Source organism: Anarhichas minor, unplaced genomic scaffold, assembly GCF_050575085.1.
Source record: "Anarhichas minor isolate MPS153535 unplaced genomic scaffold, ASM5057508v1 ptg000033l, whole genome shotgun sequence".
Taxonomy (NCBI): domain Eukaryota; kingdom Metazoa; phylum Chordata; class Actinopteri; order Perciformes; family Anarhichadidae; genus Anarhichas; species Anarhichas minor.
This window is the reverse complement of record NW_027466479.1, coordinates 14,333,285-14,358,403: the sequence shown is the minus strand read 5'-3', so window position 1 is coordinate 14,358,403 and position 25,119 is coordinate 14,333,285. Positions and strand designations below refer to the sequence as shown.

The 25,119-nt window shown below is 40.4% G+C and overlaps 1 protein-coding gene across 1 annotated transcript in view; it reads right to left on the bottom strand.

The window, feature by feature from the left end:
• Positions 1-25,119, bottom strand: part of gabbr2 (gamma-aminobutyric acid (GABA) B receptor, 2) — a 153,258-nt gene that overhangs the window by 84,361 nt on the left and 43,778 nt on the right. The gene's annotated exons all lie outside the window — the stretch shown is intronic.

Here is a 25,119-nt window from a genome sequence, read left to right as displayed (position 1 = left end):
TCATCCCCTCTCGCATGAGACGGGCTTGTAAGACTCTGTCGTTCTTCATTTGACCATATGTAGACAAGCTGTCCTTGAGCGGTGGAGATGAGATGAGTGGAGATAGATCGCTATCACGAACAGGAATCGGGGACAGCATTTACTTATCGATCCAGGTGTGCTGGAGTGTGCGGCAGATATCAGATATCGACAGGATTGGTTGTGAAATGAGAGGAGAGGATGTGACGCCCACTTGTGCTACAGCTTGAGAAGTCCGTTACCAGAGCGTGTTCATGGGTGAGCATGATCAGGCACGTTTAAAAGGATATATTTGCCAGTTTTAAGACCACTTTTTGGGTCTTACTCATATGGTTACATAGTATCACCGCATGTTAGCCGAACCTTCGACACAGAGAAATCAGTGAATAATAGAGCGAGGTGGGAGGAGGGGGCTATGAGTGATGCTATTCTGCCGCCTAGCTCCATTTATAAATTGAGATTTGATACCGTAACCTGAAATCTCTCTGTGCTCCCTGCTGCTACCACTTGGCTGCCTATGAATGATTAATGAGCAGATACTGAACTGTAGAGACTATTATTGTTCTTTTCTCCACTCCCTCCCTCCCCCTCCTCTCCATCCATCGCTCTATACACTGATTCCTTTGGGGAGGAAAGGGATAACATTGCATGAGCTTGTATTTTTCTCTGCTTAGTTGGCCAGGTTGTAGTGAACACACTGCAAAAAAATGTCGATGTCCCCATATTTAGAAGTAAAGTGATACTCTTGCCAAAATCTTCTGTGCTTTAAATCCCCCCTGTAGACCTTGAAGGAATTGCAGCTGTGGTCAGCTTTAAAGGCCCTAAAAACTTATTTTCACGATCAGCTTCCCACTATGAGTCTGCTGAAGTTAAATTAATAACTTGACTTTTGAGCTTTAGGTTTTTCTTTCTCTGTGGTCTTGAAGTGGTTGGTTTCTGTGCGGCAATCAGAATTAGTCCACATTTAGTCTGGTGAGAGCTTGTGGGCTCGTCTTGTTGCTGTTTAAAATGTCTATCAAACCACAACGCATCACGCGCTGTGCGTAAGGCTCCAGGTGTATATATGCATACAATGAACGATCCGATGTGGTGTCGTAGAATAACGTCATTTGATGCAGATGTATAATAAACTGAACTTTCATACGTAGCTGGATTCCATCTGCATCCTTTTACAATGTGTGTAGCTCAGGCTCAGACTGTACAGTGTGCTGCTTTGATAGGCTTTAAAACGAAACGCTTCTGCTCTGCTCGAGCCATTTATCTGTGCGGTCGTTGCTGACTGCAATTGTATACATTTGGTTTCCGTTACTCAGATTTTGTCATGGCAGTAGTATTTAGAAGAAAATTTAAATGTTGTCTTTTAATAACTAATTTTATATAGGTTTACTTTTTTTAATGATCGATGATGGATTATGTTTAATTTAGATCAAGGACTTTAGGGTCTTGGTTAAGTTAAATCCCTTAATTGTGTTTTCATTTCCTGTATGAATGTAAATGTAAATTAATAATATTAAGCATATATACATTAATGTATTTATGGCAAGATTTATTCTACTTTGTTTTTTAACCTTTAAACCATCTTTCTTTATGCCCAGTTAATTACGGAAGTTCAAACATATTCAACCCTGCATGTATAAGCTAATTAATTCCGCTTGTATTTCTAAAGGAATGCAGGGTCAGTGCTGAAATTCATGCTTGGAGGAACCCAGGACCAAGAGGAAGATACTGACCATAGATCTACCAGTAGTTCAGTTACTGACCATAGATCTACCAGTAGTTCAGTTACACAAGATCAACCCCACAGAACCAGCAGGTATGAAGAGAAGAGTGTAATAATATATAGTGTAACACATCCTGATCTTGTCTAATTCCGGTTGCGTTGTATGTGTAACATGCATAGCTTTCTTGCTGGGAGATGGAGGAGAAGATTGAGTCTGTATGGTAGCCTCATTATGAAGTTAGAGCCAGCAGCCTGTTAGCTTAGCTTAGTTTAAGCCCACTAATTAAAATGTCACATCTCATTTGTTCAATCTGTGCAACACCAAAGGGTAGAATGATACAATGTGGTTTTTATGTGGGGTTATGGGTTATGTGCCAGACTATTCTTTTGGCCAAGCACAGTGACTTTCTGGAGTCTCGTTGTCACACTGAAGTTGCCAGGAAACAACTGAAGAAGTTACTTTGCCTTGCCAACAAACAGAATTCCTACCATTTCAGCAGCCTAAACCTAAGAACACTTGGGATGCAGGACACAAGTTCCTCCCTACAACCCCTAAAGCATTATAATGCCACAGTTCCTGGATTAGATTGATATTTTGAGACTTTTTTTTTTTTCCACTGTGAAATTAGTTGCCTTTGGAACCGAATTTCTACTGACATAAATTCAAGTTGACCACCGCTGTTGTTTTCTACCAATGAGGAAAATGGTTTCCAAGGGGTAAGTGTTTCATTGTCAAATGATGTGGGAATTTGGGATAAAATAGGCAGCCCACTTACACCTGTGGTATGAATTTACGAGAAACAAGAGACTTTGTATTTTTACATATACTTGTCTAAATGTTTTACTTCTTAAGTCCCTTATTATGACATAGTTTGGCCTCTAAATCTCCATTTTCTTCTACTAGTTTTCATCTTTTGTATTCTTTCACCTCTATTATTTTCCTCTGGTTTTTCCTGGTTCACAAATAAAGATTGCAAGTGTGCACATACGCACAACCACACAGATTTTCATGTCCAAACACATAATGCATGTCCCTGTTTTAACAGAATGTTTCATCTTCTAGCCAGAGAAAATAAAATTGGGGAAGCTGCAAGAAAATTGCTTTCTGAAAGAAATCTGTAGCCCATCATTCCCCTGAGGAGGAACACACATGCTTACTGATGCTCAGTAAAGCATGAAGATATTTGACAGAACCTCCAATAAACAGCGCAATATGATATTCATTCTATAATAGCTTATGTATGGGCAGTGCAGGGGAAGCCCACACACAGGCGTTTCATGTTATGAGTGGGCAAACATTTCACTGGAGACAGCCAGCATTTGCAAATTACTATCTTTTAAGTTGGCAGACATCTAGTTCTCTCTCTCTCTCTCTCTCTCTCTCTCTCTCTCTCTCTCTCTCTCTCTCTCTCTCTCTCTCTCTCTCTCTCTCTCTCTCTCTCTCTCTCTCTCTCTCTCTCCCATTTGCTGGAGAAAGCATTTATAGCTCATACATACGGGACCGTATCTGTCCCATTTAGTCTAATAACATTCAGATGTGACTCTTCCCCTTGCTTTTCAATTAAATTGTTAATGAAGGCAATGATAAATAAAGCATGGGTACATAGAACAGACACGGCATAGGAGAGAGAGAGAGGAAGAAGAGAAAAACACAGCCCCTGTGCCTAAGCAGAAGGATGAAGCTGGGAACACCCAGATGGTTTCATAAGCAACGTTGTCGCCCTCTCTCTCATTTTTGTTCCCCTGTACATCCTCTTTCTTTTTATTCCCCACCACTCTCCAAGGACGGCAGCATCTTGTTTTCATGCAAAGTACAATGACGAACAGAAATGTGAGGTGGGAAAAGGAAAGGACGCGTGTTGATTGCTCATAAACTGTTAAGTAGAACGATTAAGTAGAATTTTACCAGACTGTTCACACTGAAATATGCTCAAGCGATGGCCAGGCAGGTCTCAAGGCACCCCGCCAGCGGCTCCATCACAAATTTCCAACTTGTTCTTTAAATTTTAAGCCTAAATAAACACTTCATGTTGCAGTTACGTCTTTGAGACGGCGCATGTTAGCCAATTGTAAGTTGTATTCATTCAATCAAACATTACAGCAGTGATCTTTGCCGACTTGTATGAATCTGAGTGCACTTTTGTAGTTCTTTTTACCATTTATGTACCCATTTATTTATTTATGTCCCTCTCCTCCTGCTCCTCACCATACCTGCACATTCCTCTGGTATTCACGTGAATATATGACACACGTCTTGTGTTAATGTCTGGATATTTCCATTACAACCTTTTTTCGTGACAACCTAATTTGTATCTCACAAAGTCAAAATGAAAAAATCGATAAACAAAAAAAATGTCTTCTAATTTTTTATATAGAAATATTGACTGTTGCAGTTTCAATTAAGTGAATTTAAGGGATTCATACCACAAATATGTGTTGCTATATATGTGTGTATCTCTGTGTGTGTGCTGTATATCTGCTCGTACTGTATGTGTGCGTCAGTAGCACTTTATTTTTTGATCACTCGAGCAAAAGATTCCATTACAGAGGTTAGACAGCACTGCAGCATGGCTAGAGATCCAGTGACTGTTCCAAGTCTGAAACGAAGCTTGTGGTAGGAGGGCCACTGTAATTGGTTATACATCCTTGAAAAAGCTCCCCTGAAGTCAATATTAGTCAGACCACCAAGCCCATTTTCCCCTTTCCCTCTCTCTCTTCCTCCATTCACAAAAAAAGACAATAAAGTAATCCTGCAGAATCATCGCTCCCGCCCTCTCCTCCCTCCTTCTCTCATCTTTCCTTCTCTCTTCATCTCTCTCCATTAGACGGCTAATTTGATTTGCAGGCTATCTCTTCTCTACTTTCAGCAAGGGTAGAGATGGCCTAGAGATGAGGAGGCGCCTCATAACATGCTTTTACAAACCGGCGTTTCCCTGTGACAAGCACCTTGCATCATTTACATGTGATTATAGCTTCAGATAGTTAATAATTGTAGGTTTCTTAGCAATTCAAAAGTAATGCTCACTTGTTATGATGGGTGGCATTTTATTAGAGCAGAGTGGAGGGCCAACTGTGCGTATGAAGAGGTAAACTGAGTCACTTTCCTGTCTGTAACTAGAGTGACCGTGTTATCTTTGGGAAAGTATTTTTACAGCAATTTCCCATTCAACTGTGATAAACTGACACCAACAGTGACTTTAAAATGCTTTCCAACACATTTTGGCTTTTTAGCCAGTGGTGTGTTTAACACAGTGGTGTGTTCGGGTTACCCAAAACTGCTGGGATCAACTCTGATGGCAAGTTGCCGACTGGGTTAAAAATGTTCTGTGGGACATACTGCTCTTTGCTCTATTTTTGTGAGGTTCTTGGGATGACCATTCATCAGTGTACTAGTATTATACAGGAAATGAATGTGGTCAGCAGGTATATAGCTCTATAGCTATAATTATGTAATCTCTTTAGAACCTTTTTCTGCACTGTTATAAATGTAAAAAACTAGTAGACGCTGCATCCTACAGTCTATTAATTAAAACACTGTCAAGTATTACATCACATAATTTATAACTTTACTGGCATTAATCTATGACGTTAATAAATGACACACAATAATTGTTTTGTTGTATAAAAGCAGGATGTGTGAAAAATGTATGATAATATGTGGGAGTGAACATTTAAACATTCAACCATATGGGAACGGATTTAAAACGTAAATCGTTCACTAGTGTGACGTGATGTTTAACACGTAAACACAAAACATACTTCCTCCATCATATTGAGTAATGTTATCTTGATCTGAGATGAGTCAGCCAGTGCCGTAGGAATGCATTATGCATTACTTAGAAAACACGGAGAGATGTACTGAGAAATGACAGTATTTTTTAGACAACAGACTTGTTTGTGCAGCGATTAGTCGTATACCTGTGTTGAGTGTTGGTTGAATACAAGGCACATAATGAAATGTGCTTGCTTTCAGATACAGTATGTTTCACATTCCATACATGCTCTATACTCATTTACACAAACACAGCCCATATGCTGTATGTAATCAGTGTAATCAGGTTTCACAGAAACAAATTTGTGGAATTCTTTTTAGAGATTTAAAGAGTTTAGGGGGGAATATGAAAAAGGCACCGGAAGTGGTGGAATAATAACTGCTGTTGTGTTTGAAGTACAAAAACAAAGTGTGTGTGAGACAACAGACGAAGAAACTATTTTTTAACATCTGAAAATGATTCTTGTGACCACTTACTGATTCAGCAATGACGCAGTGTTGAAATATGTGAAAAGCATGTATCCACACGACATTACTCACACATACATGGTGATACACTTGTGTCTCTGTTATTAGTGAAAATAGCCTCTTTAAAAATCAATCTGTCACCAGACAGACTCACCATGCTCTCTAATCTGTTTACATACCGGCTTTACGTCCATCAGACACGAGTGTCAGAAAAAAACACTGCGGTTGAATATACCACAGGGGAAAATAATGGGATTATCAAATGTGGCTCTTCACTCGGCCCTCATTTCCCAACATGTGACCCGCCGTGGGTTTGCTGGATTATTGATTTTTCCTCCAGAACCAGAGAGGAGCCGTGCACTGCAGCTTTGCTCGGCCAGGGACAGCAGTCCTCCCTGAGATGAAAACCAGGCGGAGGCTGGATATCCGCCTGGTCATCTTGAACAGTAAAGATGCATATTATTAGGGCTGTGTATTGGCAAGCACCTCACGATACGATACATATTGCTATACTGTATATTGCAAAACATATCGATAACTCAGCAGACATGCATCAAAACTACTTCAAAAGGTATTTGCATTGCACGTAGTCACTCAGCATAGAACACACTGAACTGAAATGCACTTGCTTAAAAAATGTATATGAAAATAAAGTGCATATTGTATTGTCATTGTGTCCACACACTCTTTTATTAAAAATCCACTTGCCACAACTTAAAAATAAAATACATACTGTATTCCTTTCTTATCATGTCACTGACCACTCTTGACTTACATGAAGATGCCATAAACATCATAAGCATATAGCACTACAGAAATCACTTGGAAGGTAGTGAAATAAAACAGGGAGAGGTAAAAATGTGTGCAATGGAAATGGTGAGAAAGAGACACAGACAAATGGAGACAATGATTTTTGTGTAAGTGAAGCCCATAAGCTCTTACATGCAACAGCAATAGAACATTTGCCTGGATTTCACAACTGCAGCTGCATTACGTTCATTAAACCCAGCAATTGCATAACATGCTTTGCTGTGTCAAGTGGAACTGCAGAGGGCTTTATTTTTGGGGGAAGGAATCACACTTTGTGCACACAAACAGAAGCACAACAGCCACCCCTCTTGCCATGTCAGTTGTCTACAGCACACTAATTTGTATAAAAGCTTTTATTATTTATTATGAAATGTAATATTTATTCCAAATGTCATTTCTAGTCCCCATAGTAAGTGGTTAAAAATTCAGCCCGAGTTACCCCTTCCCTTCAAAAATGGATGAGTCCAGTGCCTCTTCCCCTCCCATCCTGTGTGTCAAACGTGATGCTCATTTGAACAAATTCTGGAACAATATCAATTCAAATATGTTGATTAGAATTAGATATAATTCGTATATCCTCCTTTCAAACAAAATGATGCATCCGTCATGCTACAGTACTTAAATTCCACTACACCACCTGTTTTCTACCTTGTCTAGACGTTACAACAACAAATATATTAGGAGTTTATTGTAGGATATCCCATTTTCTGTAAAAAAGTAACTGGTCTTTATTGGGGCCTTGCTCTCTAGCCGTCTGCCTATAACTACAGTATGACATACAATCTCTCTCCAAACAAACTGGATCAATGCAGTCACAGATAAGTAAGACTGTAAATTGGCATCTATTTCAACTAATCCACTTTGGGCAAGTCTTTGGGAATCATCTTTATAGCTGGCCTGCACTCCGACCACCTTTTTCCCTTTCTTCTCAACATTTGCAGCTCGTCTTTTCTCCTCCTCGATTTTAAAAAGTGAGGACTTTGGTGTAAAAACAATGCATACATTTCTTGTCACATATAAATATGGAGTATAATGTTACTGCAATTACAGCGTGGGTCAATTTGTCCATATTGGCCAGTCATACTATATGCAAATATAATAGTTTGTACGTGCAATAAATGGCCATTATAGATAGAAATACATTTAGAAATAGAGAGAGGTGTACATGGACAGCCTTGGGCAGGGAGACAGCAGACAGTCTGAAGACGTCTGCCCACATAAAACATCTCATCTGGGACCACCAGGCCACTGACACTGGCCCTGGTGTAGCATTCATCGCAGCCATCTGCTTCAGCCAACACATTGTGATTGCACTTTGCAGTAGTATTGACTTTGTGTTAAATCCTGGCCTGTCACAGAAACCCCACAGCAAGCACCTTCTACATGTTTTCTCCACCACTCCCACCTTGCTCTCCCTCCCATCCTCAACATCCTCCTCAGCCCATGTCCAATATTGTGATATGGATAGATGTACTCCGTGGCATTGAAAAGCCAGATTTTTCCACATAGCAGCCTAACAATTATCTGGGGGTAATGGTTAATGAACAACTCCCAACAGCTGGGGAGACTCTGCCAAACTGCTGAGGGCACCAGCCTCAAGGCATTCACAAAATAACGAGAAAAAGTGTGATAATTTGGACTGCACAGCATGCCTTGCATTGCCTCTGAATTGAAGATAGCTGCACCTGCCCTTAGGAACGGTATTTTGGCAAAAAAATGTCAGAGATTCTTCTCCACACCTTGGGTTGGGTTCTAATCATTTTCAGTTGTAGAACTGAGATTGTTTTGTGCAACTGGGATGTTGGAAATGAGGCAAGACAAATGAAGTTACCTTTTTAGTTTTGTTTTGTCTGTGATGACACTGCTTCTGAATTGAACTGAAGTGATCAGTACAGCATACTAATGGCCTTGCTGACACATCTAAAAATCCATGAACACATGTGGCAACATGCATGCATTTAAATATGGCAACGCAAAGGTGCATTCAGGCTCACTCAAACACTTTCATATCTCTGCTCTCTTCCGCCGCCATAATGTCTTTCCTCATGTCTGCCTTTTCTCTGCTTTCGTGCTGCATTAGTACCTTTTATTTGATATTCACATAGTGCATTACTGTGCTGTGCAACGTTTCTCGCCCTCAGGGGAGGCTACACTTGCTGGTTTCTCCAGAGAGAAGAGAGAATAGCAGATTCCTCCCCACTGCTCAACAGCCATCCAGTCCTCTGGGCAACAACTCCGCCGCCTTCTTGCTTGTCAGAACACCTCTTTGCCATGCAAATTGCTTTGTTTTTTGACGCTCTCTTTCTTCTCAAGCATCCTCTTTGAGCAAAAGGCAAGTTTGGAGGGAGAAAAGAGGTCTTTTCTCCACATTTGAAAATCCAGCCTTTAAAACAGTGTGAGCCCATGCTGATAGGGGGAATGTTATGTCCTGGTGGATTTATGACTACAGGGTCAAAGAGTTTGGTTTTCCAACTGGGGTATTTTTGTGGGTGTGGAGTGGACTGTCTTTAGCTGGAATGACTGCTAGTAGTTGTAGCTGGGAAGAGAATTGAAAGAACTGGATAGTTTTGATCACGAGTGCTTCCCAAGGTTATTGATTGTATGTTTCTGATATTGGATGTATGTGTGAGTAGGTTTCCTTGTCATGTCAGCAGAACTGTGATGGTCTTCAGGGAGAATATCAGGCCATTTCACAGTCGAGAGAGTCTCAAAAAGGCTGATAGAGACCGTAGAAATGAAACTAATATCTTCCTTTTCCTTTAAATTTGTTGAATGTTTTATGTCAGCAGTTTAGGTGTCCTTTAAATATTCCGACACACACATGCATGCATAAACAACGAACACGATGCATGCTGTTTTTTCTCAAAATATTCATCTGCCTCCCAACCACCATCTTTTTTCCATTTCTTGCTATTTTGCATTTTTTTTTTTCCGCTTCCTCTCTCTCAGCTTAATTTCATCTCTTCATACTACTTTATTCTAACTCACCCACCTCCACACCGAGCCAACTTGCAGTGTGTGGATTTGTGTGACTGATGGAGCTTTGAGGGGAGTGGAAGCAGCATTCACCTCCCTGGAGCGTGGCTGCAGGGTGGTTAGCACCTCCACTCTGCTACACATGTTTACACAGCCTAAAACGCCAGTGCCCAGGTTTTCCAATTGCCTGCGTTAACCCAGAAGGAACCCTAAAGTGAGGCTGACATGAAAGAGATTATGCAACGCAGGGACTACAGGGGCCCCAAAAAGACACTATCCAAAACCGAGAAACACTCCTCAAAGGTGTTTTCTACCGTCAGTCAACAGGCTATAAAACAGTGAGTAGAAATGTATCTGGTAACCTTGAACAAAACGGCTCCAAATGTTTAGATTTAATGTTAATTAAAGGAACCGGACTCCTACTTCCAAGATGCCTGATTTTTGTTGTTTTTGTTTTTAGGCAGACTTGGTTGTGACACACATGTTCGGACTCTTTCCTCCGTTCTTAAGGAAAAGTTCTGTTGAATGGAATTAACAATGTAGCTCGAAAACCAAATACTGACACTGCCACAAATATGGGTCGTATTAGGTTTATTTGACAATTAGCAATTTTTGTCAGGTATGACAGAGGTCACCTCTTTGGTATGTGACTTCTCAAAGCAACACGCAGCAAGTAACAAAGCTTCATAAAGGCTAAGTCATCTGTGTGTACAATGCAGATGCATCTGTAATACAGTGAAACAGCCTTCATTTTCCAGACCACATTTGCTAAAAATAAATTGACAGACTAAGACAAAGCAACAGCAAACAAGTTAAAACTAACTTACAGGAAACTCACAGAACTATTCAGCTTATAGGAGGTGGAAGATATGTTTAAAGACATGCAACCTAATATGTTCTTTGTAGCAGTGTTTGCAGTGTTCACTAAAGGGATTTAGTTTATGTGATTAAGGTCTGACTGCTGTTAATACATTCCAGGAGGCCTCGGCCTGAGGTTGTAAACATCATTTCTCTACCGTCGATAGGACTGCACGATTCTTGATAAAATGAGAATCAAGATTTTTTTTTTTTTGTAAGTAGTAAGATCACAATCTCTGGTAGAACTAACATACATTTAAAGAAATGTTAGTTCTTGGTGCATGTTAGAAAAGCTACAGGCTAGGTTTGAGTCTGCCTCCCACAGAACCGTGACCAAAGATTGGATGCTCTTTGCTGCGGACCCGGCTCGACCGCAGATAGCTTTGTGGCTAATTTGATTGGTTGAGTGTAAGCAAAGTGGTTGGTTCAGGAAGAGTCTGTCAGCCTTAAAGTGCATTTGTGATTGCCGCAGCAGGGACAGATTATGAGTACTCATTCTAAATACGCAACTCTGAAAAAAATATGGCAGAATCGTTGACTCAAAATCAAATTGTGATGGGATTGCATACGTGCCTAAATCGAGATCATGATCTTTTAACAATGAATCATGCAGCCCTACCTGAACCATATAAATGTATAGTTTATTTTGGCTTTGGCTATTGCTAATGATAGTGGACAGAAATGTGCATTTGTGCTAAGAGAAGCTTCCTGGCCTTCTTTGACGCTTTCACTGACTGATGAACAAACATATAGTAACAATGGATGTTAGGTGTCTAAAGATGCAGATAATAAGAGTGAAAAGACACCCACACCATGACAGAGTCATATCAACATGTGATCACAATCGACACAATCAACCAAAACCTGCAAGTAATCAGGAAAAATCTTTTCTTTTCTCACAGAACTGTTGTTTGGAAGAAGACCTTCAACGGAGCTACCAGCCACACACACACCGCTCTCTCAGCCTTTCTCTCTCTTTTCTATAAGCTGACCATGATTATAGTACCATACAGCGCTCCGCTGCAAACGTGATGTGGGTGTCAATGCAGCCCGTTCCCACACTCAGCATGCTGGGTAGATATCAGCGACTCATCTCCAAGACACAGGCTCCAAGGTCCTTCAATGTGAGACAAGCTATTAGGTCTCACGCTATTTCTCTCTCCTCTTCTTTGTTTGAACTCTCAGATGTCATTGCTTTAGCTCTACATTGGTTTCCTGTATAGGTATAATTTCCTTTGATGTGGTTTTGTAGAGAGTACACAGGTGGATTCGGTGGCCTACCAATGTCATATTAGACCATGTAACATCAGGGTACCTTATTTCACTTGAAAAAAGAGCAATATTCTTCTGCATGGGGCCTAAGCCATGTGGATAACCTGTAGTTCAAAGCCAATCTCAATTTATCTCTAATTTGGTCATCACCAGAGAATATATGGTCTACTAGAATCACACTTAAATATGCCGATGCAGTCACATAAATGTCCTTCACTTGTGCTTGTTACTTGCCTCTAAACAGATGGAGGAGTGCCAGCCCCCAAAAGGTGTCCTACCTCGATCAACAGTTCAGTTGCCATAAGGAGAGGCAGTAGAGCAGAAGGCCCCTTGAGCTAGCTATCCGTCTCTGTGGCATTAGAGAGTGTAGCGGAATAGATAACAGTACTGGGAGTGGGCCATGGTTTAGGCCCTTATTTTGTGTGTAAATTATACTACCCATAGCATTTTATTATTCTCTGTCTTTCTTTGCATTACTTGATAATCACTCATACACACCAAACAGAAGAGATAAATAAGTAGAGGAAAAGGAGAAAACTGGAGGAAAGTCGGTATCCACAGTGCAAGTACATGAACCCTGATCTGAAAAGCTGCTCTGTGCGGCTGTACAAAGATACAGCGGTGCTTTTAGCTAAACGCTGACATATTCACAGCGACAGTGCTAACATGACAATGTTGTGCAGGTTTTCTGGGAACTTTGAGGGAATTTGGTAAAAAAAAATAAAATTATTATTGGCAATTTTTTTTTATTTTACCTGATGATAAAGCTAGATTAAAAGTTAACAATTATTACAGTACATCCTAAGGGCGACAGGAGAATGAAAATCCATCCAGTAGTTGTTGAGACAATTCACCCAGAACCAGAAATGTCAACATCATGGTTGCACAAGAGTAAAGGTCAAGGGATCGCCAAAGGCTAATTAGGATACAATGTCTGGAAAACATGAATAGAATTGTTCCGATGCCAATACCAGTGTCCTGCCCGATCGGTATTGCATTTATATATACTGTACATATTTTTAACACACTTGTCTTGGATTGGTACTCTGTAAACAACCACTAGTCTTATAGACCAACATTGCCATAGAGCCAGTCTGCTAGCGTGGCTAAATATCAGGTCTCCAAAAGCGTGTCACTATTATGAATATTTATATGAATATTATATTTATGCGTTTGTATATGTATAAACATATGGTATGTGTCACTGCTATTTGTAAGAATCAATAGGTACATATCAGCCATCCAAGTGGGAAACTGCCCTAAACTATGTCAGTACCTCAGCACGGCACAAGAACCACCATACAGCACAGATGTGGGTGTTGGTCTTAGAGCCCTGCAACCGAAGGAAAATTAATTACTAAAGGGTCTGAGTCAATCAGCCATGGATTTTCAATTACTCTTCGAGGCCATGAAACAGCTTTAGCTGTGAAATATGCTGTAGAGAAGTCTGAGAAAACAGGAACCGGTCTGGGGATTCATTTCAATGAACTGCCCTCAACACACATTGAATTTTTCAATGATGGCATCTGATAGCATCTGGCCTGTGCTGTGGAGAGCCACTCCACTGAGCGGGGAGAGAGAGACGAGAAAGAAAAAGAGGGAGAGAAACAAAAAGTGGCCGAGAACTTGCCTTAGGGGTACTGCAAAGTCTGTCCAGCTATACAGAAACCTCTCTCCCTCTCTTCCATGGCCTCCCTCCATCTCACCTCAGCTCTCTTCTTTACTCTCACTGACTTTTCAATTTCCACAGACCTGCAGGGTTCAAAAGGCTAGCTCAAAGAGGACTGTCAATTTTTAAAATTCCATCTCCTGGGTTGCGAGGGAGACATGTCCAGGGTCTGAGGTGGGCCGGCAGTCAGACAAGTAACATGAAAGACCCCTGAGCATGATGACACCAAAAGACTGACCCAAACCTTTGCTCTCTGCAGGGCAGTGTTACAATAAATAAGTGGAGGAATATTGGAGGGCTTGAAATTATACCATATATTTAAACCTGTTCTTCTTCTGTTAATTAATCTGGTTTTAATATCTATATTTCTAGAGGGAATACTTCTTTAGCAAAACTAATTCTAATACAATGCATCATACTGAATTGAATTTAAAAAATGTCTATCTCTTATTGTGTCTAAATGTGGCTCTTGAAGTAGATCATCGCGTCGATGAAGTTGATGTTCTTGCTTGATTCTTGCACTTTGGGGTCGTACCCACGTGGTTGAATGCACTTATTGTAAGTCGCTTTGGATAAAAGGGTAAGCTAAATAAATGTTATGTAATGTATTGTATTCATTTCTAAAAATAAATAAATAAATAAAATAAAATATGGTGACAAACCAACAACTAAAAATTCTCAAATATCTTTTGTAAAACACCAGTTTACATAGTCTAAGCCTCCATTTCTTTGAATAACTTGTATCTGATTTTGATTTTAGAAAACCATTCTAATGATTGATACTGGGATTTAGGGAAGAATAGTGCTACATTATTCACACAATACATCAGTATGTTAAACAAAAACACTGTTCAATAGATTGGATCGTCTCTTTTTTCTGTGATGAACATGCCCTACAGATTATAGCCCTGATTCAAAGACAGAGGAGACGTATAGCTAAATACTGACGGGGAGAACTTTACCCCCATAATCTGCAAATATCCGTTTAGAAAAGCAAAGACGTGTGTTCAAGGGTTCACCGTTTACCCCATAATTATACCAATTAAGCAGATTACTCCCACTGTTCTCTGCCGGTGGGGGAAACGGAAGTAATGCCACAACAGAGCCTGAAATTAAAGTTTACCTCCGCAGGATAAACACCCGGTCCAAGTAAAATATCTCTCCAGACCCCATGCTCGCTCCATCTCTCTCAGCCATACGGACAATGGAAGCAGGTTGGAGAGTTCAAGGAGGAGGGGGGTCGGTATGGATGAGGAGGGGGAAGGGGGAGTTGCTCAGAAAACCAATCGATGGACAAAACAAAATATTTCACACTCAACACCAGTGAACCATTGTTGTCTTTTGATAGCCCACTATGATTTCTCTCTGTCATGTTGCCTGTAGTAAGTCTCCCACACTTCCTTGTGCTATCACTCTGGACCATAAATCATCACTGACAGTAAACCATGTTAAGTTTGAAGTGGGCTTTCTTATTTTCATGCCCCATCAAAGGCTCGACTCTGTGTGTGGTTTTTGTAGAGGGTCTTAATGACATCAAAGAAAATGTCAAGATTATTATTGACCAAGTAGTAAACCAGATAATGTGTGATTGGCTCTGGATTTTCTAGTGTGTGTATGTGTGTGTGTGTGTGTGTGTGTGTGTGTGTGTGTGTGTGTGTGTGTGAGAAGAAAGAAGAAAGTGCCAGTGGTTACTTTCAATTATGTCCTTATTCATATTTAATGGTGTTTATTGGAGCTTAAGGTCAATGTTGGTGTGTTTACGTGCGTTTCCTAACACTGAGGGAGGCAGCTGGCGTCCCGCTGTTAAGTCTGTGCTGTCTTTTTAAAAATGCACGGCGTTCCACCACAGGGAGCGCTGACCCCCCCTGGCCTTAACCTATTGAGCGGTAAATATCAGGTAACATGGCCAATGAAATCCCACATCTCACAAAACTTCCTTCTCCCTCTAAACCTTCCAAAGTGATCCTTCAGAATAAACACAACAGTATCTGCTTCATTTAATTAAAGAAATCCATTTAGGATCACTGAAAATTTGGAGCAGTGTATTGATTTCTAGGACAAAGCACAATGTATTCATCCTACTGTAAATTCTGATGAGTTAGCTGCTATGGATCTTGTTTCAACATGAAGATTCAGAAATAAAAACAGGAAGTGGTTTGAAAGGCCAAGTGCCAGAGTGTATGAAGGGAGTTTGATACTGTATCAGCATTTAGGAAGATGAACAATTCCTGGATTTTTTATTTTTTTTTTACTGTGAAGGAATACCATGGTACCTGTATTTCATGCCTGATTTCATACAAGTAAGACATGAAAGCACTGTCATGAGTTTAAGTAAAAATGCAAGTGCTGGAGTTCAGTAAAGCACCAAAAGACACCTTTGAACTGTGAATGAGGTCTTACCCTCTCAACTGTAGGAGATGGTTTTAAAAATTGGATTTCAAAGAAGAAAAGAAGCAATCAATATGCAGCATTAAAAAACATCTGAGAGTACAATGTAACAATTTATAAATGTAAAGTAGGATAATGCACAATTGTTTCTGATCAACCCAACAACTGGTTTGTTCGACCTGTCAGGTGTTGGAAGGTTCCTGTCGATGTCTCATGGAAGTATTATTTCGTATGTGGAAGTATTATTGTGTGTGTATTAGTGTGTGAGTAAGACAGAGGTCCAAGGGCAGACAAAATCCACTCTGTAGTAATGAGCTAGCTGTGCTGCTCTGTCTGCTTTGTCTCTTAGGCCCTCCTGCTCGCAAACCACTAAAAGGTTTGAATTAAAATTTTAAACAGAGCTGTGCTGTGCTGCCTGCATTTCAGGACATTTATATTTAAAACACACTTCACCAACTGTGAGTCATATGGTTTTTGTGCCGTCTGTCAAGTCGGAAACCCTCGCTGTGTCCTTAAAGCGGAAGAAAACACAAACTAAAAAACAACAATAGGTTTCCTTTCAGTTCTGGAACTGTCTTTTAACATGCGGTCATCATACAGCATTGTTTGGACACACAGTTATTCTATAGTGTCGTGTACAGCCACAAAATGTATGCTGTTTCAGGGGAGAATCTTGTATGTGGACTGTGTTGTGACTTAAACACACTCTAGTGCAACATATTTACTATTCAGGCACCATACTGTCAAGCAACATGTTTGTAGTATAGTCCTAAAGATGTTCTGTTTAATATTACACAAGATAAGCAGCTGCGGTATTGCAAATATTCTAAAACATTCTCTGAGTCAAAAAAAAGCCCCACTCTGGTAAATGTGTTATTTTTTCAATGACAGATTTGATGTATACTGTACACATTCTGTAGACTTTATTACCTGATTTGAAGGAAAGCAATACAAGGAAATGGCCTTGTGTATAACAACGTAATGGTACCAGTTAGAAACCATGGAAAACCTTAAAGGTTTCCATTTGACAACACTATTTCCATATTACATGTAGAAACTGCTCAGTCATTTTGAATATGCACATCATGATGCCAATTTAAATGTAAATGTGAAGACTGCAGCTACAAAACAAAGATGAATCTTTTGACAAATGTCACACTATAAACATATCATAATGCAGCAGAAAGCATGTTGTGACTATTCATGAAAGCAGCTTCCGAGCCATGTCTTTCTGCTCTCTGAAACAAGTACAACCCCTTATCTCTGCCAGCATAATTAGAATATGGGACTTCCTCGTGCCAAATGCTTCACCACGTCTTCACCAATTATAGCAATTTCTGCTTTGTGTGCCCAAGGGTTTCTGAGGCCCTTTGAAAAGGAAAGCCCCTTTTGTTAAGGAGAGGGTTAGAAAGAAATGAGTTGACATGGATTGAGAGAAACATGTCAATGTTAGTGCAAGCCTACAGCAGCGGCATGCACATTTCTGCTCCTGCATCTGTGCATGTATGGGGATGTTCATTTATCCATCTGAACAATTGTTTGCCTGTTGGAGTCTGAGTCTGAGTGGCACAGCTGTTCAAAGAGGACACCAACTGGCACTGTGATTTGTGATTTGAGAGGAGAGAAGCTGTTTGCATACTGTTCACCGTCTCTGAAAAGAAAAATGAGTCTTGGAAATCACGTCAAATTTACCCACTGGCCACAATTTAGAAGAAAAAGGTACGGTAGAATGGAGTGAACACACAAGCTTAAGTGCTGAATTCTGATTTATTTCGCAGATCAGATTTTTTTGTTTGGCTGTTCACATTTTTTTTTTTTTTTTTTTTATGTGGCCAAAACCAGATTTCAGTGTGAACTTTTTACAGCCTTGAATTGACTGAACTGAAAACAAAAACATGAAATGCAGCACACTGTCCAAACATGGAGGCAACTGAAGTCAACATTTAAGGCTTCAGTTCTAAGTTAATTCAGAGGAAAATAGTCGATAAAGCAGGGTATGCTTTAGGGCGTGACTACCTTGTGATTGACAGGTTGCTTCCATGGCGTTGTCCAGTCTGGGAGTTGACTGTGCTTCCATCTTAAGTTTAACCCTTTCACAATGTGTTTTCAGGTCATGAAAGTTAATTAAAACTGTTTTGGACGCCTAAAAATGTCTTGTTCAGCGTTCGATTGTACTTAGCTCAACCCTCTCGTGTCACTTCTGGTTGCAAAAAACCAAGATGGCGACGGCCATTAACCAAGATCGCAATGGTCAAAATGCCAAACTCAAGGAAAACGGCAGTACACAAATTGACTATGTCTACTTTTTAAATACAGTCTATGGTTCACACTGAATAACAGATCTAAGTCATATATGCGCAAAAGAACCTGATTTTGGACGTTTTTTGACTGCAGTGTGAACGTAGCCTTAGTCTTTAGAGACTAAGCTGATGTTGCCTGAAGCTAGAAAGACATTATCATTTATCAGCACTTCTTGCAGCCGCAGACTAAAAAGAAAGGTATTGAATGACTGCACCAATAGGGAATGAAAATATAGCATTGAGCTCAGTATCAACCTCAAGGAGGCTTAACGCTTCCGCATTCTGATGCCCCGATAAAGCGAAAGAGGATCGTGTGGGAGGAAAGAGAGATAGAAAAGAGTGACAAAGAGGAAAAGGAATTTAATCTAGTAAGGAGGTGGAGAGTGTTCAAGCCTTTCTGCCTGGATCTGGTGTTTGTGTTACACCAAACACTTTGATCAGTTTTAAGATGAATGCAATTTGATAAAGCAAACAGTTCAGGCAGTGTAGTTAGTATAATTAAGGAAAAACAGGCATCAGGAGGACAGATGAGCACCATTTTTCTGTACTGTGCAATGTTTTGCAGTAAACACATTTAAAAGTAACATTTTGGAATTGCTATGAACTATAGAAAATGTTCTTTTCTCATGTTAAACCAGTATTTCTCTAGCGCTTTAATAGCACGATGCTTATCCTCCTGTGTGGTTTGCTAGTGTGGCAGTGTGTGTTTATAAGTGTGTGTGTGTAGGATTTGTATTATCCTATAGGCTGATCTACTGTGGAAATCAAGTTATTGCATTACTGTATCTGTATACTGTACAGGAGGGAGGGGCGAAAGAAGGAGGATGGAAAGCACTCCAATGATCTCAAGAGTCTTTCTCTCTTTCCATTTCCTCTCTCTCACCCACTAAGTCTGTCCTCATCTTCCATCTCTCTCTTCTTGTTCTCTCTCTCTGAACGGCAGTTGATGTTTCAGATATTAGTGAGCTGTGTCAGACAGTTAAACTGCCCTTTATTGATCGTCTAAGCTTCACTCTTTCCAAGCAGCCATTATGGTTTTAATGGCTTGTAATGGAGTCGGGTCCTCTTTGATGTCCGATTGCTCGGAGAGTCCGCCCTTGTTTTTTTATATTGTTTCAAAGGATCCTCCTAATGCTGGCCTCGGAGAAGCATGACATACATTTTTGGGTCGATGAGGTACCAATCCCTGTGACTCTAAAATGTCCCTATATCGGGTACAAAATCAGAGGAGATAAAGCTGAGCGGGTATTAGAGTGTGTGTGTGTATATATATATACACACACACACACACATTTCTTTACACTTTTTCTCTTATAGGATGTTCTTATTAAAAGCTTTATTTTCATCTTGAAACTAAAAGTTGTATACGCCCAGCTAGCTCTTCAAAGTGCTATGGACTCTATGACCTAAATAAGGAATATCAAAGCCTGGAAACCCCAAAAGAGAAGAGAGAAAAATGGGAATAGAACCAGGATTTGGGGGGCACAAAAAACTGTTTTCACGAGAAGAGTGTGTACGGTAAAGTCCCTGTGCGAATCATCAAAAACAAGCTCGAACTATTAATGTGTATAGTTTGTTTATTGTTGCTGGCAGGTCCTGCACCATCATTAGTGCCGTGAGTATGACGCACTTATTTTCTTTTTTCTTTTCCTCCTTCAGAAAAGGTACTAGGGGAGTGATAGTGCTTGAATGCAAGGGTATAATTCAGCATGTATTCATCTTGTATTCCTTTTGAATGTGTCTCATAGACCTTGGTGTCAAAGAGACGTGTCAGTGGTAAAACAGAAAGAATGAGAAACTGTTTCAATTTGTTTTTCCTACTTCCTTGTAAAGAACAAAAAAGAAAGATGTTCTGTCAAAGCTCTTGTTCTTATGACTGCCTATGAACTAGCATGTTTATTCAATATGTGACACCAACATTTGCAACCCGTTAACGGTTTGCATTCAACAAATGTTGCTAATTAGCTAATTACTGTGTTTCCTGTCAAATGGCGCGCATTTGGCACTGTGAATAAGTACAACAGCGTGCATGAGCTCAGACTTACAGTACATGCTCTTGCCTTCTGCAGCGGCGTTCTCAACAAAAAAAGTCTGATTAATGCACAGCATAGCATATAATTAATATTTTCTACTTTCTCTTTCTGCTTCATTTTGCCTTTAGTGATAAAAGAGAGATAAATTGTAATAGACTCAATGAGAAATTATTGGCTTTAACAGAAAATCTTCATATTTTCACATCCGTGCAGCAGTCTCATTTGTCTTTAGCTTTGCTTTAAATGTCAACATTCGCCTTGTTTAACTTCATTAGCAGTCTGTCCCAGAAATCTGGGATGCAATTTACAACCTTTATAAAGGATGTTGAGATCAAGCATCGCAATCCAGTTTGTGAAACAACATTAATCCAGAGTTGGACTGGTTTAGATAGAGTAAGGGACACCACTTCCTGTTTCCCCGGGGTCCTGCCTAGAAGCTTTGAGACGGTATGAAAATTGCCTTTCTTAAGAATCCTGTATTTTTCCCCTACTGTCCCGTCCAAAGTCATACTTAGGGAGAGAGAGGGAGAGGGAGAGAGAGAGAGAGAGAGAGAGAGAGAGAGAGAGAGAGAGAGAGAGAGAGAGAGAGACAGAGAGACAGAGAGACAGAGAGACAGAGGATGAATCCATTGGGCTGCACCTTGTGCTGAGTAAACACATAAGTACACATACAACCAAACATGAAAATGATGGTTTGGGGGAGTCACTTAACTTTGGGACAGTTTATATAACTTTTAGTTTCCCACAGAGAAAAAACAGCACAAACGGGTGAACCTTAACTTTACTCATAATGTTGATAAATGACTATCTGTTGTGATGCTCACACCACCTCTTACACTCTGAGATTTTAGCTTAAACTTTGAAAGTCATGAAATATTGATAGGGTACACAGGAGGATTTGACGTAAGTGAGGCAGAATACTGCAGTGCTAGGCATCACATGTTTTATTGAAGCATCCAGTGTAGCACTCGGGGAGAGTAAGAGAAAGAAAATTGGAAAAAAGAAGACCCTGAAGATTCGGTGGAGGCTTCAAAAATAAGAGAATGCCGCACGTCAAGGAGGCAGGGATGCAACTTTGCTGTCCCTAAATTGTCTGGTTTAATGAAGCACTGACAATCGATACAGCAAGTGCCGAAGAAAAATGGGCTTCATATGCAAGTAAATATTAGCTCTATGTCCAAGTCTTGACAACAACACCCTGAGAGGGCACATCCACATTTTCCTCTCTCTGTATATTGACTTCATTATTCAGTGTTCCTAAAAGATGAATGATTAAGAGGTTTTGCAAGCTTTACATTGAGGCAGGACACCTTCAAATATCTGAACTCTGACACAAAAGTAAACAGACGAAGCTGATTTTCTAGTCTGCATTTCCAAAATAAAGTCTTTGAAAGTCATCTTCACTCTTTTTTTCCATTTAAACTCAAAAGTGAAAGGTAAATATTTGCCTCGTTTCTGTACTGTTCTAACAGTGGGGAACAATATTGACATGACACAAAAAAAACCTGCCTTTTACAAAGAGAGTCCACTTCTACAAATAATCAATTTTGTAGAAATAACACTCTCTTGTGTTCTTCCGCTCAAGAGGCAAAATGAGCGGGAATCATACTTTTTCATTACACACTCGACATGCCTGAAAATGGACAGCCACGTTGGGCCTAATTGGTGAGTGAGAAGGGGCTAGCGACTGGCGGGAGGGTGGGTTGGGGCTATTTCTTGGCACTCAATGAGCCATTTACAGAAAAAAGACCCCACTGCTGAGGAGAGGAAAAGGACCTCTCGTAAGTAAAAAAAAAAAGTGTAAAGTGAGTGAAGCGTGTTGACTGGGCACAGACATCTGTGCCAGCAAGTATTTAAAAAGCTCGCCAAATGCTTTCTGGAATTATATAATATCATGTTGAGGAGAACACAAGATTAATCACAGACCAAGATGGCAGCCAAGAGGATGGCTTCAACACTCATTGTCTTGCGGAAATAAAAACCACAGCAATCAGTGGCATTTGTGACTGATGGCAGCTCACAAACACAGCTGCGTCCTGCCCCATTTCTTTGAATTTCAATTTTATGCTATTACAGTCTATGTCTGTCCCTGTGCGTCTATTCCTCCATCATTCCCTCAATCCGCTCCTCGCCATCTGTCCATTGGCCCTGGTAGCATTCTTATCCACCATTTTAATTTGCTGGGGCAGTCATTTTAGCACACATACAGCGATGCATTTACAACATGCGACTGTAATTGCAGAGAAAGGCAGAGAGGGAAGGAGGTTGACAAACGAGCAACTTCAACAGCATCGAAAGGCACGAGTCAGAATCAGAAAGTGTCACAAACGGATCAATCCGTAGGTACACAGAGCTTAACAATATGCTGTAAGTGAAGCTAGCTTGTGAAGTACCGCGCATGTTGCATGCATTGTGCTGTGTCGGACTGATATAGGCCTGATGAATCCTGGTAAATGTTGTCTGCTTCTGATCTGATGCAGCATTTATGATGGGAGGTGGGCTTGCTACAAGTTGTTGCTTTTTTGCATTTTGGAAGATTCCCATTGGTGGAATAACACTACAAGATGACATTGCCTGTTTCCCCTCAATAGGGAGGCTTCAGGATACTTTCCTTTTAAGACACTATTCCACCTGCTGTACTGGCTACTGGTTTTTAGTACAAACACATTGGCTCTGATGCTACCCTTCTGTTTTAAGTATATGTGAGTGCATAGAGCGTAATGAACAGGTATGCAATGGGAGTTTATTTTTGTTGAACCTTTCAACGCTGACTTCATTAGGCATCGGCACTGATTGAAAGTTATTTTTTATGGGCGTATGATTAGGCTTTTTCCAGCAGTGGTTGTTCTCAGCTATCTCAACTGTAGATAGCATCAGCGAGCTCCCTGTTTTGATGTGGAAATGATGAGCTTGAAAAATTCTCTATTTCGCTCCACGCTAACTCAAGTCTTGCATATGGGGTGCCAGGGCTGGGTAATAAATATACAGAGGGACAGAATTCAAAGATTTAAAAATCAGATTCTCACTGATGTGGCACACTCATCGTTACAGGATGCAGGATCAAAACTTCCAATCATTTTTTCTGGCCTTTCGCTCTCTTCCTGTTTGGTTGTCTCTTCTCATGCCCTTCCTCTCAGTCCATCTCTTCATTTCCTCCGTCAGACAAATGCATTATTCTAGCAGGAGCATTGTCTAACTTTTTGTCTGTCTCATAAAAACGTTTTTTTTTTTTTTTTACACATACACACAATCGCACAGACACACACAAGGTATAATTGAACACACACACACACGTTTAATACGACCTCATGAGAGTCAATGGGCTAAGAAATGAGGCAGAGAGGCTCAGGCCAAGATTCGAGCTGGCAGGTGCAAGGACCAGCTTGATAAGTACATGATAGCTAAACACACAGGTGCCAACTTACTACGCATTCATGCTCCATAGAACAACCAACAGCTATCTGGTGTGTTGTTTACATCCACCGACGTGTCTTTCTGCAGCTCTCCAGTGCACATTATAGTTGCTTGGTGAGTCATACTCTGACGAAATTGTTGCCCAGGTTTGCAAAGACATCTTGCGTTTCAGACAAAACAGTAACCCAACCCCACACCTGACAGATCACAACACACATGCACATTATTCACACCCAATTGTTTGCAGACAAATGCACACACCAGCAACGGCAGACAATTAGGTCTAAGATGACACTACAAATACTTAGCTATGTGATAGACACCCATTTCAAAAGGAAACAAGTCTCAACATTGTGCTTGCAACTACAAGCGTATTGATCTAAAAGAAGTTTAGTTAATTGTGGCAACAGCAACAACAGTTGCCCATGCCTTTGAATATAAGTGTCATCTCCTTTAAACACGTTCCTCTGTGTTTTCTTAGCCATTCACCTTACATGTTTCCCCTCAATCACTTGCTGTCTGGTATTCAGACAGCATTAGAATGTGTATTTAGGATTGGTCTGCCTGTGTACTAATAGTGAAATGAGCCTTGTTGGTAAAGTGCTCTGGGGAACACATTGTACCAGGCATAGTGCTCTGCAGAGCAGAAGATTGCTAGTGCACTTCTCACAGGTAATCACTGACGAAGAAGCCAATAAATAGAGAGAAGAGCCGACACAGATACAAACACACACTTTGCACACCACCCACACAGAGAAATACCTGAGAGCACTTAAAGATCAACTGTGGCTTGAACCCCTCTTTCTAGACTGAGATCATTACCACTGAAAGGGAGTGAACACAGAATCAAAAAACGACTCCTCCTTTCATTCGCTCATCCTGACGATCTTATCACTTTTGAGTGACCCTGACAAGAGGAGCGAGCAGAAAGGAACATGAAAAGCTGCAGATTCGCAGTAATTGCAAGCGGAAGAAATATGCCACGTAATGTGACATTCAGTTCAAAATGCAGCCTCTTGAATTTCGCTATCTCTTCCGAGCACAAGCTTCACTCATTTCTTATCTGTGTCCGATAACCTTTGTAGGGGTTTGCAGCAAATGAAATGTATTCGCTGGAAGGAGGTGTTTCCCCTCTTTGGTGCTGCAGTACAGTGCACAGTCTAAGTGAAAGAATCTCGAAGCAATAACTCAGGGGGTCAAAAGTTTACAGTGTTTTGCCTACAGTGAGCAATCATAAAGCTCTACTAATTTAATGGCAGCAAAATGGCAGCCATTTAGCAAGCAAGAGCATAATTGAGTGGTAAAATCTATTATACGAATGTCTAGCAGGTAATTAACATCGACTGGAGTAAGCAGCAAAACTTTGATTAGCTCAACACCCCAAAAACATATTTTCTGCGAGATCATGTGAGACAGAGTAT